General features: G+C 37.9%; 1 non-coding gene across 1 annotated transcript; it reads right to left on the bottom strand.

Annotated features, from left to right (window-relative positions):
- Nucleotides 1-14,640: 14,640 nt before the first annotated feature.
- On the bottom strand, nt 14,641-14,746 carry LOC122003111. The gene has a single exon (XR_006117784.1). It is a non-coding gene; the product is annotated as a small nucleolar RNA R71 (small nucleolar RNA).
- Nucleotides 14,747-18,361: the final 3,615 nt, after the last annotated feature.

The raw sequence follows: 18,361 nt of genomic DNA, 5'->3' as shown, positions 1-18,361 counted from the left end.
CATCAGGTAATCTCTCCTGAGGGGAGTAGGTGAGGACGCGTTCCCCGTAGAGGGAACAGTAGGCGTCGTGTCGACCTAGGGTTTCCGGCTGGAAATCCGAAGTCAGACTCGGACAGTCCGAAAACTGTTAATTATTCATTACTATGTTTTATCATATTCTAACACTGTTTTGCTGGGTATTTGCTCGGACTAACCTTGTGTTGCAAGTGAGGAACCTGCTGGAAAAAGGTGGTCCGGGCGCCCGGGACCAAAGTTTATCCCTGCCGCGACTTCGCCACGTGGAGCATCCTGGTTGGTTGGCCACGTCACACTCCAGGCGCCCGAAAAGGATCCAGGCGCCCTGAACCTCATATAAAAGGAGGGTTGAGGTGCAACTTCATAACAACAATCATCTAAGCAATCTCCTTGCGACAAGCTGCTAACGACTCAATCCAGAAGTGCTGCAACGACACCCCGACAACCCGGAGCTTCGGATTTAATCTTTTTGTTGTCGGTATAATCTTGTTACAGCTTTGAATTGTTTTTAGTTTGTAATACTCTTAACGAACTTATAGTTGTTGCCCACTGAAAGCGATCAAGGATCGTGGGCCTTCGAGTAGGAGTTGTCACAGGCTCCGAACGAAGTAAATTCTCCGTGTTCTCTATGTCTATTTTTATTCCGCTGCATTACTCAAGTTATTACGATTCCGAGATTTCGAAAAACGAAATAGCCACGAGCGCTATTCACCCCCCCCCACTAGCACTTTCGATCCATCAATTGGTATCAGAGCGGGGTCATTTCGAATTGGTTCAACCACCATTCAAAATAATTTTTTGTGGTATTTTTATTTTCGGAGTCGATTAGAACTTAGCTTCATAACTAAATTCTAAATCTTTTTCGCTCGAATCGTTTTTTTTTTTCGGAATTGGTGCAACACCACCCGAGTTCGTGGTCCAATTTTTTCTTACCGCACTACTAAGCCAGGACCAAGTCCTGGGACATTTTTTTGTTGTTTTTTCGCTTTAGGTAAAACTGAAATGGCTCTTCAAGAAGGCTATAGTACTGCCCGCCCTCCGCTATTCACCGGAGACGACTTCGGGTATTGGAAAAGTCGGATGGAGGCATATCTCCAGACTCACTTTGAAGTCTGGATGATTGTCAAAACCGGATTCAAACTACCATCTGACAGCGCCGGCAAACTACTACCGTACGAGAACTGGGATGCATCTTCGATCAAGAAAGTGGAAGCTAATGCCAAGGCAACCTGCACCCTCCAGTGTGGCATATCAAAAGAAGAACTCAACCGCGTCGGCCCCTTCAACAGCGCCAAAGAATTGTGGGAGAAGCTAATTGAACTTCACGAAGGGACATCCGACACCAAAGTAAGTAAAAAAGACTTAATTTTTAATAAATTATTTAACATCAAATTGCAGGAAGGTGAAACAGTCACACAACTCCATGCCCGGATTCAAGATCTGCTCAATGGTCTTCATGCGATCGGACAGAAGGTAGACAACCGGGACATCATAAGGTATTCTCTAAATGCTTTCCCAAGGAACACCTTGTGGGCATCCATGGTAGATGCCTACAAGGTCTCCAAGGATTTATCTACAATTAAATTAGATGAACTGTTTACAGAATTTGAACTTCACGAACAGACTAATGCACGCCCGACCGAGAAAGGGTTGGCTTTGATTGCAGGAATAGGGAGATCGCGCGAATCAAGAATCAAGCGGAGAACTGAACCTGAATCAGAAGAAGAACCAGATTCAGAAGATGACGATGAACTTACAACCGAGATAGTCAACTTAGTTAAGAAGCTCTGCAAAAAGAAGGGCTTCAACAAGAAGGATCTCAGAAAGGCCATCCAGTCTAAAGAAGCCCAACCAAGCTTGAAGGTTAAATTCGAAGTGACCTGCTACGGATGCAATCAGAAGGGTCACATCAAGGCGAATTGCCCGAACCAGAAGGATCCAAAGAAACCCAAAAGAAAGAAGGCATTGAAGGCAACATGGGACGAGTCTTCTTCCGAAGAATCCGACGACGAAGAACAAGAACAGACGAACTTTCTTGCCTTGACAGCCCGGGACTTCACCAACGGATCCAGAAGTGAGGACGAATCGGAAGCCGAGTCCGAGAGAAGCCACGGATCCGCATCCGTTTCCGAAGGGCCGAACCCCTCTGTAAGTAAAAGTTGGTTATATAGTTTAATTAATTATTTAATGCATAAAGTAGCTAAGTCTAAGATTCGAATTAAAGCGCTTCTAAAGGAGGTAACACTCCTTAAAGAAACGCCTAATAACGAATCCTTAACTGATTAAGCTCAGTCTGGAACCTCAACTCAAGTTCAAAAACTTGAGGAAGAGAATTCCAATCTGAAAAGTCAAGTCAAGGATTTGAAAATAACTCTAGAGAGATTTTCTTTGGGATCCAAGAATCTTGACTTAATTCTTGGAACTCAAAGGGCAATCTACAATCGAACTGGACTAGGATATAAGAAGAAGTATAAATCTTACCTATCCTTAATAAAACCAAATAGAAAAATGGTCCAAGCATGGGTTGCCAAGTCCAACCTGATCAATCAAGTTGGACTTGGACATTATTGGGTTCCTAAGGATCAAATACATTACCTCAATAAACCTTATCGAGGCTACGATCCAGGGGGAGCTAAAACAATAAAAATTCGAAATTAAATTCAAAATTCAAAATTCTAAAATTCTAAAATTCTAAAACTCAAAATTCTAAAACTCAAAATTCTAAAATTCTAAAATTCTAAATTCTAAAATTCAAAATTCTAAATTCTAAAACTCAAAATTCTAAAACTCTAAAATTCAAAATTCAAAATTCTAAAACTCAAAATTCAAAATTCTAAAATTCAAAATTCTAAAATTCAAAATACTAAAATTCTAAAACTCAAAATTCTAAAATTCTAAAATTCTAAATTCTAAAATTCAAAATTAAATTCAAAATTCTAAAATTCAAAATTCAATATTCTAAAATTAAAAATTCAAAATTCAAAATTTAAAATTCTAAAATTCAAAATTCAAAATTCAAAATTCTAAAATTAGAAATTAAATTCAAAAGTCAAAATTCAATATTCTAAAATTCAAAATTCTAAAATTCAAAATTCAAAATTCAAAATTCTAAAATTCTAAATTCTAAATTCTAATTAAAAATTCTCAAGTCAAAATTCGGAATTAAAATTTAAAGAGGGTCCATAATAGCTGGAAACTCCGAAAACTATTTACCCGACAGGGTAACCGAACTTAAACTACCCGAAATGGGTAAATAAGAGTAGATTACTCGGATGGGTAAATAAGGATAGATTAAAAAGGGTTAAATTTTAACTTAAAGCACAGTATTGGTGAAGTTTTTGGATGATAGTACGTTGGGAAAACTTGAGCATCGCATGTCTAGGAAGATATGGCTTCGACCTGGTGCATTTAGCCAAGTGGAACTAACCGAAGCTACCCTTAAATGGATCCTAACTAGTTAGACCAAGGTTTAGTATTAAGCTCAATGGGTAGGACTATTTGGGAAACCTCGAAGGCATGGTTACTTTAATGAGCTCCTTGTGACTCACCATAGCCCAGAAGTTTATCCAAAGAACGCTTACTTGTTGAACCCAAAGCTAAACCCGAATCTAACATAAAGTTAAACATAATCCTATAAATTGAGTTAATTCATCTCACAAAATAATAGGATCTCCTGATTGAAAACATACATCGGGTGAGATGACTAAGCAAATTAAAATTAAATATTCCTTCAAAATTACTTAAACTAAATTTCAAAGCAAAACAATTTCAAAATTGAATAAATTTAATTCTCAATTAAACATCAAATCACCAAATTAACTTTAGGTAAGATGCTAAATTAGGGACCTACTTCAATCTAACTGTCTTTTGATCCATCAACTACTTTATGTGTAGGAATTTGATCAATGGATGTTGGACAGTGGATGCTCCAGACATATGACTGGAGACAGGTTGAAGTTCACTAAGCTAAAACTAAAGAACCTAGGATCAGTTGCTTTCGGCAACGATGGAAAACTGAAAGTAATCGGAAAAGGTAATATCGAACTCAACTCTGATTTTATTATTAGAAAAGTACTGTTAGTTGAGAATTTTAATTTTAATTTATTAAGTATAAGTCAACTATGCGATACTGGTTATTCAGTCAATTTTACCAAATCTGAATGTATAGTCAAACATGTCGATAATCCAAAAATCACACTTAAGGGCACTAGGAAAGATAATGTTTACACCATTCATCTACCATCATCCTCAATAAAATGTTTCCTAACACAACAAGAGGAAACTGAGTTATGGCACAGATGACTCGGTCACACTCACACAAGACTCATTTCAAAAATGAGTCAAAATGGACTAGTTAGAGGGTTGCCCAAATTAAAAGTTATTGAAAACTCAATCTGTAATGCATGTCAACAAGGAAAACAAACCAAGTCCACCCACAAGTCAACCAATACGGTTAGAACTACCCATCTACTTGAGCTCCTTCACCTAGACCTATTTGATTCACATGGAGCCAAGTCACTAAGCAAGAACCAATATTTCTTAGTCATAATTGATGACTACTCCAGGTTCACCTGGATAAAATTTCTAAAAACAAAAGATGAAACTGAAGATACAGAAAATGCTAATCCAATAAACAGAGAAGATGACGAAACTCAACCTGAACCTATTGAATCTGAAGAACAAATCACTAATTCAAATGACATATGACCAACCAGAACAAGCACAAATCACCCATCTGACCAAATATTGGGTGATCCAACTGTAGGAGTAAGAACTAGGTCATCCTATAGAAGCCAGAGTCAAATAGCCCTAATTTCAAAAATTGAACCCAAAACCATAGAAGAGGCCCTACCAGACCCAGATTGGACTATAGCAATGCAAGAAGAACTGACCCAATTTGAAAGAAATCAGGTATGGGAATTAGTGCCTAAACCCATTGATAAAACCATAATTGACACTAAATGGGTTTTTAGGAACAAATTAAATGATCAAGGTGAAATAGTAAGAAATAAAGCCAGGTTAGTAGCCAAAGGGTTCAATCAAATAGAAGGGCTAGACTACGATGAGACCTATGCTCCTGTAGCAAGACGTGAATCCATTAGGATGCTGTTGGCCTATGCAGCACACAAAGGATTCAAGCTATTTCAAATGGATGTAAAATCCGCATTCTTAAACGGATTTATTAAAGAAGAAGTATACGTAGGTCAACCCCCAGGATTTGAGAACATAGAACATCCAAATTATGTCTTCAAATTAAAAAAGGCCCTGTACGGACTAAAACAAGCACCTAGGGCTTGGTATGAACAACTATCCAACTATCTAATATCAAAAGAGTTTAACCAAGGTCAAATAGACCCAACCCTTTTTGTAAAAACCTTTGAAAACGACATCTTTATAGCACAAATTTACGTTGACGATATCATTTTTGGATCAACCAACTCAAAATTTTTAAAAGAGTTTACCAAACTAATGGAAAATGAATTTAAAATGAGTCTAGTAGGTGAACTCAATTTCTTTTTAGGTTTACAAATTAAGCAAACAAAGGATGGAATTTATATCTATCAAACTAAATATGCTAAGGAATTAATTAGTAAATTTGGAATGGAAAATTCAAAAATCATTAATACACCAATGGCTACCAATGTGAAAATTGACTCAGACTTAGAAGGTAAACCAGTAGACTTGAAATACTATCGAAGTGCGATAGGAAGTCTACTGTACCTAACTGCAAGTCGACCAGACATCATCTTTGCAGTAGGTATGTGCGCAAGATACCAATCTTGTGCAAAAGAGTCTCACTTAACCCTAGTAAAAAGAATCCTTAGGTATGTTAAGGGAACCCTAAACGTAGGACTTTGGTACCCTAGATCTTGCACCCTTGATCTAACCGGCTACTCTGATTCTGACTATGCCGGGTGCAAGCTAGATAGAAAAAGCACAAGCGGCAGTTGTCAATTTTTAGGGCACTGCCTAGTAAGTTGGTCAAGTAGAAAGCAACACTGTGTTGCCTTATCTACCACTGAAGCTGAATATATAGCACTAGGTTAATGCACATCTCAATTACTATGGATGATGCATACCCTTAAAGACTATCAACTTGAATATCAAAAAACAAAAATTTCAATCGATAACATAAGTACAATAAATCTAACAAAAAACCCAATTCATCACTCAAGGACTAAACATATAGAAGTAAAACACCACTTTGTAAGGGATCATGTAGCTAAGGGTGACATTGTACTCAACTATATTGAGTCAAAATCAAACTTAGCTGACATCTTTACAAAACCCTTACCTGAACTTGAGTTCAGTACACTTAGAAGACAAATAGGAATGTGCTGGGTAGAATAAATACTTTCAATTTAGTCCTTTTAATGTTTTTGTTTTTATAACTTTTAGGCAAAACTTGGTTTTTCAAAATCCCTACTTTACTAGACTTTCAAAAGTTGGATTTAGCCTAGGATTTCCCCCTAGAAATCATGTTCCCCCAGGACTCAGCCAGAGCATCTCACAAACATCTAGGTTCACCTTGATTGTGTTTGTAAAACATAGAAAGGTGTGAGATGCATAGGGTACAGCCTGGACTCAAGAATGCTTATTTCTGTGCATCAATATGAGTCTGGGCATTAAATACATGACTAACAGTAATCAAATCAAGTCTTCCAGCCTTAGTCAAATCTAACTGGATCAATTGACTTGACTTGACTAACCAAGCGAACACTGTTGCCCTCTAGGCAATCAGCAAGTAGCTAAACGGTTAGACAGTTGGTGAAGAAAAGCATGTCGGTACTTAAGAGATCTGATACCTGATCAAAATAAATCTTTACTCATGCTTGGACTTTAGGGCTCTGATACCTTACTAAAACAAAATGACAAGCTAGTTAAAATAAGGCTATCGCTTCTCCTTTGCCTTAAGTATTATTGAAATTCATTTCAAAAGCAATTTAAAAACTTTCTCCAAATTTTCAAGTGTCCTCTATTCTGAAATTTTTTTAAAGTTATTTAACTGAAACCATTTTGAAAAATACTAAAGTTGAAAATTTTTTTTGGAAATTTTTTTAAAGATCTCCCCTGGAAAATTTCTTTAAAACCTGAATATTTTTTCTCAAAAAATCTCTGAAGTTGAAAATCTTGTTTGAAAATTTCTGAAGTTGAAAATCTTGTTTGAAAATTTCTAGAGTTGAAAATTTTGGAGTTGAAAAGTTTGTTTGAAAATTTTTGAAGTTGAAAATCTTGTTTGAAAAATTCTGAAGTTGAAAAATCTTGTTTTTTTTCTAAAGTTGAAAATTGTGCTTTGAAATTTTTTTTTTCAAAAACTAGCTCATTTTTTGATATATGGCAAAGGGGGAGAGTAGAGAAATTCAATTCAAAGAAAGAGCAGAGAAATTCAAAGAAAATATTTTAAAAGGGAGCTTGTATTAAGGGGGAGCGATGTTTATCTTGCTATCATGCTTATCCTGTTGATTGTGCTTATACATATCTTTTACTTAACATTGAATTTCGGTTGCCATTATCAAAAAGGGGGAGATTGTTGGTGCGGGAAGCATCCGACGATCGAACCTTGGTTTTGATAATGGCAAAGGATTCAAAGTTAAGTTAGTTTGTGATCTAACATGTTTTGATGAGTGTTTCAGGAAAGTCCTAGCTGCGGTTAGGCAGGTGAAAAACCCTAAGGGGTGGTAACCTTAGGTCCTAGGGGGTGGTAACCCTTGGTGGAGGAAAATCCTAAGGGGCGGTAACCTTACGTCCTAGGGGGTGGTAACCCTAGGTGGAGGAAAACCCTAAGGGGCGGTAACCTTAGGTCCTAGGGGGTGGTAACCCTAGGTGGAGAAAAACCCTAAGGGGCGGTAACCTTAGGTCCTAGGGGGTGGTAACCCTAGGCTGAAAGTCCAGTCGGTCTGGAGGACCGGACTGGCATCAGGTAATCTCTCCTGAGGGGAGTAGGTGAGGACGCGTTCCCCGTAGAGGGAACAGTAGGCGTCGGGTCGACCTAGGGTTTCCGGCTGGAAATCCGAAGTCAGACTCGGACAGTCCGAAGACTGTTAATTATTCGTTACTATGTTTTATCAGATTCTAACACTATTTTGCAGGGTATTTGCTTGGACTAACCTTGTGTTGCAGGTGAGGAACCTGTTGGAAAAAGGTGGTCCGGGCGCCCGGGATGGATCCGGGCGCCCGGGACCAAAGTTTATTCCTGCCGCGACTTCGCCACGTGGAGCATCCTGGTTGGTTGGCCACGTCACACTCCAGGCACCCGGAAAGGATCCAGGCACCCTGAAACTCATATAAAAGGAGGGTTGAGGTACAGCTTCATAACAACAATCATCTAAGCAATCTCCTTGCGACAAGCTGCTAACGACTCAATCCAGAAGTGCTGCAACGACACCCCGACAACCCGGAGCTTCGGATTTAATCTTTTTGTTGTCGGTATAATCTTGTTACAGCTTTGAATTGTTTTTAGTTTGTAATACTCTTAACGAACTTATAGTTGTTGCCCACCGAAAGTGATCAAGGATCGCGGGCCTTCGAGTAGGAGTCATGACAGGCTCCGAACGAAGTAAATTCTCAGTGTTCTCTGTGTCTGTTTTTATTCCGCTGCATTACTCAAGTTATTACGATTCCGAGATTTCGAAAAACGAAATAGCCACGAGCACTATTCACCCCCCCTCTAGCGCTTCCGATCCATCAAATGCATGATTGATAAGCATACATAAATGAGCATATTACTTGTCATATCTTAAAGCATGCATACTCGAGCATATAGCACATCATAAGAGTCATCATAATGCATGATTCATAAGCATACATAAATGAGAGTATTACTTGTCATATCATAAAGCATGCATACTTGAGCATATAGCACATCATAAGAGTCATCATAATGCATGATTCATAAGCATACATAAATGAGCGTATTACTTGTCATATCATAAAGCATGCATACTTGAGCATAAAACACATCATGAGAGTCATTATCATGCATGGTTCATAAGCATACATAAATGAGCATATAATGCATCAAAGGAAACATAATCATGCATGGAAAACCTTAACTAGCATCTCTTCATTCATATCGTAGCATGTGAAATACATAGTAAAAACATAATTGGGTCTCTAACCCTAATTCCATGTAGTGGCCGAAAGTTCCAAGCCTAGCCCTAGGTTATAAACAACATCAAATCATGTGAACCCTAAACTAATTTCATATCATAAATCATTAAGAACATAATGAGCATATTTGGTTTAGGTTCTAAGCTCCTTAGGTTCTTGGTCTTGTTATGGCCGAAAGTTACCATGTCTAGTTCTAGGTTATAAACAACATAAAAGCATGTGAACCCTAAACCAATTTCACTTCATAAATCATTAAGAACATAATGAGCATATTTGTTTAGGTTCTAAGCTCCCTAGGTCTTTTAACTTGGTTATGGCCGAAACTTAGGGGTATGAAACGAAGTTCTAAACAACATACAAGCATAAGAATATCAAGCTAACTTCATATCATATCATAAGGGAATTCTTGAGCATGCTAGATTAAATTTTAAGCTTCATTGGACCCTAAAATTAATCATGGCCGAAACATAAGGAGACATGTATCTAGATTTCAAGCAACATTCAAACATGATAACCCTAAGTTAGCTTTATATCATGTCATAAGAAGAGTCATGAGCATGTTAGAGTAAGTTTTAAGCTCTCCTAGGTCTTAATTCTCATCATGGCCGAAGCCCTAAGGTGCAATACATCAAGATTCCAAACAACATACAAGCATGAAACCCTAAGAAATCTTCCTACCTTTTCATAAGGAAAGTCATGAGCATGATAGCTTAAATTTTTAAACACTTCTAGGTCTTCATTTCTATCATGGCCGAAACCCTAATTCCCTAAGGTGGCATGCATTTAGGTTCCAATCAACATACAAGTGTGAAAACACTAAGTACTCTTCATAACATATTAATAAGTAAGTCATGATCATGGTAGACTAAATTTTTAACCTCTCCTAGTCAATTACTTCTATCATGGCCGAACACTTCATGAGCATGAATTTAGGTTTTAAGCTACATACAAGCATAAGAACACCAAACTAATCTCTTATCATAGGGTACATATCATAAGGACTTAGTGAGCATGTTTAGTTTAGGTCTTAAGCCTTCCTAATCTTTTATTCACACTTTGGCCGAAAGTTCAAGAGAATGGATCTAAGTGTTAGGTAAGCATACAAGCATAAGAAACATTAACTAACTCCTAAACTAGGGTACATAGCATAAGAACATAGTGAGCATGCATTGTTAGGTCTTAAACTTCTCTAAATCTTTTATTCAAGTCTTGGCCGAAAGTTTCAAGAAGTGATCCTAGGTCTTTTTTTTTCTAAGCATCCTAATCTCATGGAAAACAATTAACCAACTTGTACCACAGGTGAGGGGATACTTACATCCTCTTGCTTGTTTTTCCTAAGAAAGATGGTACCCTTGTGAAGTGGAAGAAGAAGGCTTCCCCCTTCTTGTTCTTCCCTTTTGTTTTCTCTTGTTTGTAAGGAGTAGATCATGAGGACTCCTTCTTGTGAGTTAGTTTCCTTAGGAAGGAAACCTTAGCTTGGATTTCAGAGATGAGAGGTAGAGCTTTAGATCTTGGTGGAGAAGGAAGAAGGAGAAGAAAATGGAGGAGGAAGAAGAAGGAGGAAGATTTAACCAAACTTTCTTTCCCTTTTCTTCTCTCATTCCTATTTATTCCCAATGAGGATGAAAAGTGTCCCAATTTATCCCCTTGCCTTTTCTATCTTCTCACTCTCTTCATTCCCATGAAAATAGCAAGAGAAGGAAGAAAAAGGCAACTTGTTCTTTGCTTGCTTCTTTTCTTAACCATGAGAAAGAGGAGGAAAGCCACTTGTCTTTCTCTTGTTCCCTTATTTAATCATACTCTTTACCTTTATCTATAATTTACATTCTTTGCTATTCATGTGTCATTCATGATTCTAGTGGTTATTACACACAACTTTAACTTTATCATTTGTGGGAGGTTCATGGTTCAAACCTTAACCTGTCTTTCTTTTTCTTTCTTTTTGGTTCTATTTCCATTTCCCTTTTATTCTAAAAAGAAAAAATACCCATAGTTATAGCTTATTATTTCGTGGGTGTTACACATAGAGCCATTCTCCCCTAGGAGGTTACATTCTATATAGAAGGATAGTTACCTTAGATACTCAACTTTAAACAATTATCCTAATGTCAAGCCGAGCTATATCAGAACGTACACTTAAAGAGACAACAAACTATGTATCCCTCCAATGAAAATTCAGGTTAAAGCCCAATCTCAAATATAGACACACAACAATGCATCTAACTCAGAAATATGATCTATGCATATAGAAATATAATCTAGATAAATAAATTCATGCTCATATGGGAAAGGCTCTATGCAAGCATTTCATTAAACAGAAAAAGTGCCACTCAAGTATCATTAAATGAGGACATTGGTAATTCAATTGAGTTTACAACCTTCCAGACATTACAATTACTTCCTACATCTTAGAACAATGAAAATCTACTCCATAAGTGAAAGATCTACAATCCAAGAGCTCAAATACATAAAATTTCAAGAACTCTAAAGAAAGGGGAAGAAAAACATATCCTTGGAGTCAAGTGGAGCCTTTAAACGAAGATCTTGGAATGTCAATGAGGATGGAGCAGTAGGATGACCTCAGATCACCCAAATGATGCCTCCAAGTGTAGGGATTTTACCTAGATTGTCACTTCTAACCTAGGATCCTGATGTGCGTAGATTATATACTCTTTTATGCATACTTTGACACACATCTACTTGTATTTCATTGGCATAATCTATGTTTATTGCACCCTATTTCATTAGAATATCATACTTTCATTATATTCTGTTCGGAGATATACTCTTTGCTTATTTTGATTGACAGGATGTGATTTTGAGTAAAAACAGAGTTTAAATGAAGTCTAGAGCTTCCAGAGTGACATGGGCATGCAAAACTATGTTTTCTTCATGTTCTGGCCGTGTAGAACTCACATGGGCATGTTAAGGCCGTGTAGGGGTCATGTTGGGGCCGTGTGAACCTCACACGGCCGTGTGAAGGCCGTGTGAACCTCACACGGCCGTGTGAAGGCCGTGTGAACCTCACACGGCCGTGTGAAGGCCGTGTGAGGTTTTCTGCACTGCAGACTGAAACTAAAACGGCCATAACTTTGTGCTCGGTTGGAGATTTGGGCTGTTCTTTATACCGGGTTGTAGATAACTTCAAGATCTGCAACTTAGATGAAGACTTCAACCATAGAAAACCCCATCTTGATGGTGTAAAAGACGCTGAAATGAAGCATTGCAATTTAGAGCTATGACAAGGGTCAGGCAAGGGGGTGTGCAAGGGCCATGCAAGGGGGTGTGACCTGTACACGGCCGTGTGAGGTTTCCAGAGGCCAAGCAGGACATGGCCGTGTAGATCTACACGGCCATGTGAGGTTTCCAGAGGCCAAGCAGGTGGGGGCCGTGTGGATCTACACGGCCGTGTGAGGTTTCCAGAGGCCAAGCAGGTGGTGGCCGTGTGCACCACACGGCCGTGTAGCATTTCCAGAGAGTAGGAGGGCCTTGGCCGTGTGCACCACACGGCCGTGCAGCATCGGCAGAGAAGGAACTGGACATGGCCGTGTGGATCTCACACGGCCGTGCCGAGGGGCCGTGTGGCGCCCGATTCCCTCCACTATTTAAACCTTCCTTCATGAATTGAAAGGGGATCTCTCCCCCTTTGGGAGAAGGCAAGATTTGGTGGTTTCCTCTCATTCTTGGGAGGATTTCTGGGCGATTCTAAGGGAGATCTCGACGATTTCGACTCCGGAGCGAGGATTGGATCCGAAAACGAGGCTTCTTCGTAGATAAGTTTTCTCTTTCCCCCTCTTCTTGATTTCTTGGATTGGGGATTTAAGAAATGCTTGTAATCTCTATTTCTTCGGGTTTTCTTCCTCGATTCATGGAGTAGATCTTGTATTCTAGGATTAAGGGAGTATTTGTATGGTGGATTGATGTAATCTCTTATGGATTTGCCATTTTCTTGTTTCAATGACATTGTCTTGCTTGTATCAATTAGATCTTGAATGATTAATGGTGATTTGTGCTTAATTCTCATTCTTGATTGATTGTTTGGATTTCTTATGGACTTTGTAAAGATAAACTCTCACTCGATCATCCGAGGGACCCACGTGACAGGTGCAAGCCCGTGTAAGGACGTTTGAGAGATAATCTTGAAGAGGAAATGGGAATATTCAAGAGAGTAGGATGGATCTTGTGATTAGTTTCTTGTATCTTGATAGATTAATAAGTTGTGGGCTTCTATGTTGATATCCGAGAAAGGCATAGTAATAGGTGCGCTTCTGTGTAAGGACAATGTAGGTTCATGTCTAATTAATCCTATTTAGATACATTTCTCAGTCCTTAGCCGGTTGTCTATTGCAAGAGAGAACCGGCAACTTTCTACATGTTTGGCAATTGAGGGATAAGAATTGGTGAGCCATTTACATTCAAGAAATCTTACAAAGAAACCGAAACTCCTAGAATCTCCCTTTATCATAACCCAAAACACTAAACTCTTGTTTGTTGATCTTTAAGATTAGATTTGTTTACCTTTACTTTGCTTTTGAAACGATTGGATAGTTGTTTAGCTAATTCGCATTGAGACATTTCTAGTGCTTATTCCAGTCCCTGTGGATACGATAATCTTTTATATTACTTGCGACATTTCCGTACACTTGCGGAGCGTAACAAGTTTTTAGCGCCGTTGCCGGGGACTGCGCTATAACATTAGGAATTATCAATTGAGTTAGACTAAACATAACTTTTCTTTCTTTCTTTTGATTTGCATAGTTATAACTAATTGTTAGAATTATGTTTTCAAAAATTTTTCCTTTCTTGAATAACATTCTTGACAATTCTTTTTGTTGCAATTCTAATTCTAACTTTGCATTCTTGATTTCTAGTACTCTAATCTAACTTTTCTCTGTTTTCTCTTTTGATCTTGTTTCTTTCTTCTTTTCTTTTGTAAACATATCTTGCAAATTTTTAGCAGATGAATTATTCTAGACATTTTTCTTTTTCCTTTTATCTTTTCTTTCTTGTTTTCATTATGCACTTTCTTTCTTGCAATTTAAATTCTGCATTCGTTTTCTTGCTTTTCATATTGCATTTTATTTCTTGTTTTTGATCCTTGATAATTTTCTTTTTCTTCTTGAATATCCATGAGCACTAACATGTCAAGCAGGCCCATGAGAAATTTTTCTACACCCTTTTCCGCAAGATTTTTATCTCCCATTGTGCAACCTCAAATTGAAGCAGAAAGTTTCCAACTAGACCCAGAGATAATTTTCATGATACAAGGTCACAAATTTGGAGGAGAAGTATCAGAAAGTCCTTATCTGCATCTTGAAACATTTTTAGAGATTTGTGATTTGGTGAAATGTGAAGGAGTATCTGCAGATGCAGTTCGATTGATGACATTTCCTTTCAGTATCAAGGATAAAGCAAGGACTTGGCTATATTCTCTCTGTCCTCAAAGCATCACAAGTTGGGAACAATTGGAGAAGCAATTTCTGAATCACTTTTTCCCTCCAAGTAGAACGGTGTATATGAGGAATTGCATAACAAATTTTGCTCAGGCATATGGAGAATCATTATTTGAAGCATGGGATAGATTCAAGAGTCTTCAAAGACAGTGCCCTCATCATGGTTTTGAAAAATGGTTGATTTTACACATATTCTATGGGAGAATTTCTCTCTCAGACAAGACTTTATTGGATTCATCAGCTGGAGGTTCTTTTATGGACAAAAGTGTAGATGAAGCTTATTCATTAATTGATCAAGTGACATTAAACCTCCATGAATGGTCGAACAAAAGTTGGATGGAATTTCCCTCAGATATTCAAAAAGTGAAAGCCATAAATGTAAGAGAGCCTGTCAAACAAAATGAAATTCAACCACCTAAAAATGTTGAAATTCACAAGTCACAGAGTGAGGAGTTCAAACATTTGGGGGCAAAGCTTGATAGAATTGTTTCAAAATGGTTTAAAGAAGATCCCCCTCCTACACAGTCAAGATCCAATGAAAAGTGTGATGATGTGGGGTTGAGAAGTGGCAAAAATCATGAAGAACTTCTGAAGAATGACATGTTTAGAATTGAGGAGAAGAATAATAGAAGATCACAAGAACTCAATTCCATTTATCTAGGAAGTTCCCAAAGGCCAGAAGTACCTTTCCCTCAACGATTAATCACACCAACATTAGATAAGCAAGTTGGACCTCCTCCAAAAGCTCAAAGGGAATTTGGGAAAAAGGGAGTTCAGTCTTTCCCGGGACCTTCACTAAGGGTTCCTTTTCCACAAAGGTTAGTGGGGGTAAATGAAAATAAAGACTTCGGCAAATCCTGTGACACTAATATGGTTGAGTGTAGATTTTTAAATATATATAAAGATGAAGATTTTTCAGATGAGGATTTTATTGATAATGTAGTGGTAAATAAGTTTTCAGATCTACCTCAAAATTTTATAAGGTGTTATAATGACATTGAATTTTCAGATGATGAATGTGATGTGGTAGATCAACTTAAAACTGCAAGTGAAGTTATTGATCCTCTTGTTATTGATTCTCCTATTGAGGACATAGATGTTGGTTTATTTTTTGATGTATGTGTTGATGATGATGATATGGAAGAATGTGTAGGGAGCTGTGTTGTGGAAGCAGCATCTCAAGGATCACTACCTTTGTCAAGACAACCCTTAGAGGATCTAAGAATTGATCATGTTGTGGAACAATGTGTAGGGACTTATACAGAGCTAGTAGAGTCTCAAGAATCACCATCATTGATATCATCAACACCTAAGCTAGAGCCAGAACCATCATTTGATTCAGAGGAAGTAACATTTACATGTTTAGAAATTTTAGGTATTTCTCAGCAAAGTAAGGTTAGTATTTCTTGTGATCTTTTGGAAAACTTTATGGAGGTACCTATAATTGACTTTGTTGGATGTGATTCAGTTTTTATTACTTATTCATCTTATCTTGATATGGTTCTAGCTCTATACTATATAATATGCTTGTGGGAGATTTGTTTTTCTTTTGGATGTGCAAATTTCACATGGGCCAATAATTGGAAGCTCAATCTGAACCGTCTTCGACCACCTGAAAAAATTTCCAAGAAGACGAAGATGGAGAGAGTTATACTTTACTTTGTAGCTCCTTTGATGAAAGCTCCCTCCATAATAAGAGCCCTTGGTAGGAGGGTTCTAAAATATCTTACCCCTCCGAGAGCAAGATTTAGATGAATCTAATGAGGTGGTCGAGCTAATGACCTTAAACAAGCGTTTCTTGGGAGGCAACCCAAGTTCAATCTTGTTTTCATTTTACTTTTAGTTTCTTTTTATTTTGTTGATAATAAATCATACCCTCTACTTAATTCTTCTTGTCTATCTTATTTTTTGTAGATTTTAAAGTTGTGGAGGATTGTGAACATTGGATAGAGGAGTATCTAAAAAAAAAACATGAATGTCAACCATTTGGAGCTCATCACTTGGTAACTTCTCTTAAAATCTCCTCCACATTGTTTTTAGTTTTCATTGGGACAATGAAAAATTTAAGTCTGGGGGGATGCATTAGATGCATTTGATTTGCTTTGTTTGTTTTTGTTTTTGCTTATGTCTTGCATTTTGGGTTTTGATTTTTTGTGGCATACATCTTGAGAACATCAAAACTTCACTTATATGCTTTCTTGGATTCAAGTGAAATGTTAGCACGATTATTGTCTTGATTCATGATGTTCGAATGATGCTAGTAGTAAACTTTATGTAGTTCTTTTTTCTATCTTGGGAAGCATTAATAAGCTAAGAATCTTATGGTGATGAGTTTTAGTTTTGGTTCAACCTTAAGGATTTTATCTTCACTACACTTGTGCTTGATGCTTGAATAGTTGATGTCATTGAAATAGTCATGATTCATCTTGTTTGCTTAGTACTTGGTTTCCATGGTGATTTCTCAACTTTCATTTTGGTTACTGGATGAGGCTCAAATCATTAAAGCTCATTTGGAAAAATCAAAATATCCCAACATGTGTGCTAAAAGTACATTTGTGAATAAGTTTTGCACAATGCAAACACTTAAAAAAAAAAAAAAAAGAGGGATATAAAAAACAGTTGTCATGAGTGGAATCTAGCAAGTCACCCCTTTGAGACCAAGTTAGGTTATTGGGGAAATGACTGCTTAGCTTCCCTTGAGATTGAGCACACCTTTGAGACCTTGGGTTAGTTGAGAAATATGAACCAAGTGAATGGTGAGTAAGTGCCTATCACTGATTACTTGTCTTTCACTGGAAACATTAGGAATTCAAATTTGATGACGACTTGACTAGGACATGGATTGAAACTTGAAGGGTGTTGAGTTACTTTTACACTGTGCACAAGATTCTTATGCTTGAACCATACTTTACTTGTTTCCATGATCACGCTTGTTAATAAAACTTTTTGATAGAATTAGGAAAGTGCACTAGGTTTTATGAATATGTTGTAGAATATATGAATTTAGACTGCAGCATTTTGCTTGAGGACAAGCAAAGGTTTAAGTCTGGGGGTGTGATGTGCGTAGATTATATACTCTTTTATGCATACTTTGACGCACATCTACTTGTATTTCATTGGCATAATCTATGTTTATTGCACCCTATTTCATTAGAATATCATACTTTCATTATATTCTGTTCGGAGATCTACTCTTTGCTTATTTTGATTGACAGGACGTGATTTGGAGTAAAAACAGAGTTTAAATGAAGTCTAGAGCTTCCAGAGTGACATGGGCATGCAAAACTATGTTTTCTTCATGTTCTAGCCGTGTAGAACTCACATGGGCGTGTTAAGGCCGTGTAGGGGTCATGTTGGGGCCGTGTGAACCTCACACGGCCGTGTGAAGGCCGTGTGAGGTTTTCTGCACTGCAGACTGAAACTAAAACGGCCATAACTTTGTGCTCGGTTGGAGATTTGGGCTGTTCTTTATACCGGGTTGTAGATAACTTCAAGATCTGCAACTTAGATGAAGAATTCAACCATAGAAAACCCCATCTTAATGGTGTAAAAGACGCTGAAATGAAGCATTGCAATTTAGAGCTATGACAAGGGTCAGGCAAGGGGGTGTGCAAGGGCCATGCAAGGGGGTGTGACCTGTACACGGCCGTGTGAGGTTTCCAGAGGCCAAGCAGGACATGGCCGTGTAGATCTACACGGCCATGTGAGGTTTCCAGAGGCCAAGCAGGTGGTGGCCGTGTGGATCTACACGGCCGTGTGAGGTTTCCAGAGGCCAAGCAGGT

The sequence above is a fragment of the Zingiber officinale genome, chromosome 7A, assembly GCF_018446385.1.
Source record: "Zingiber officinale cultivar Zhangliang chromosome 7A, Zo_v1.1, whole genome shotgun sequence".
Classification (NCBI taxonomy): domain Eukaryota; kingdom Viridiplantae; phylum Streptophyta; class Magnoliopsida; order Zingiberales; family Zingiberaceae; genus Zingiber; species Zingiber officinale.
Note: the sequence above shows the minus strand (reverse complement) of the source record. Positions and strands in the feature narration are given on the sequence as shown.